Below are 1,107 nucleotides of genomic sequence, written 5' to 3'. Positions count from 1 at the left end.
ACAGAAAAACAAAAAGGCTTTCTGGAGGATGAAAAAAATAAGATTTAACAGATCTTGATCTCCCGTGTCATGTTTAGTTTGTACTTTTTAAGCCGTGTCATAAGTGTATCTCCCCATTGTAGTCTCACGGTTGTCATATCATTCTTGAAACACTTTCTTCTCATTCAAGTCATGTTTGTCAACATAACTCCAGAGTTTACTCCAGCTTTTCCACAGTATAGATGCCTAGCAAAGAGACTATACCGTCCTATTCTAGGCTCCTCATGTTCTGGTGCCATTGCAGCAACTTGTGTGAAATTAAATTCCTTTAACAAAGACCAAATATCATCAACGTGTGGTTAAAAAAAAAAAAAAAAAAAAAGGCTATCAGTGTCGGCATACAATAGGGAGTCAACTTCTTTCAGGGTTAAAGGCAAGAACAATCTCTGCGAAGCACATGGTTTAGTTTTTCCACTCTGCTGCATTCTCACCTGGAAAGGTTATGGGGTATATTGTATAATTAAGTGTTTGTAGAAAGGACCCCCGTCACATCTGCCTTTAAAGCTATGACGTAGGTGATCTTCAGCAAAAATCTGGAATGGAAGAGGTTTGATGTTGAAAGTTACAGTTGACTTCAACATGGTCACAATTTCTTCCAGTCTTTCACCACAGGCAACTACAGGCAACTACAGCTATATTTTCTCAACAGGCTTTATTTTCAGTCTACACCTGTCCCACCCGCCGGGATGCGCCACGGGGTCCGCGCTGCCCCCGCAGCTCACGGCACCGTCTCCTCCGCCCGCGAGCAGGAAGCCACCGCAGCCTGCGGCTTCCCGCCACCGCCGCCCGCTCCTTCCTCCAGGGACAAGGCGTGCTGGGTGAAGGCATAAAGGAGGGAGCAGAAGCTGCAGGCCAGACACAGCGCCACCACTTGTGGGGAGCGCCACATCGCCCCAGCCGCACTCCTCAGTCTCTGTCTGGCCGCGCCCACCGGGGCGAAGCGGAGCGGAGGGAGCCTACTTCCGGAAATTTACCCATTTTTTTCTCCATGGATTCAGCGGCAGTGTTTAAAAGAAAAAAATTTCATCAATCAGTCATTTATAAATATTTGAATATAAAGATAAAACA

General features: G+C 46.1%; 1 pseudogene; it reads right to left on the bottom strand.

The window, feature by feature from the left end:
* Window positions 1–10: 10 nt before the first annotated feature.
* LOC113223489 lies at window positions 11–928 on the bottom strand (annotated as a pseudogene).
* Between the last annotated feature and the right edge of the window lie 179 nt (window positions 929–1,107).

The sequence above is a fragment of the Piliocolobus tephrosceles genome, unplaced genomic scaffold, assembly GCF_002776525.5.
Source record: "Piliocolobus tephrosceles isolate RC106 unplaced genomic scaffold, ASM277652v3 unscaffolded_41502, whole genome shotgun sequence".
NCBI classification, from domain to species: Eukaryota; Metazoa; Chordata; class Mammalia; order Primates; family Cercopithecidae; genus Piliocolobus; species Piliocolobus tephrosceles.
The sequence above is the reverse complement of the archived record's forward strand: the minus strand, read 5'-3'. Positions and strand labels throughout refer to the sequence as shown.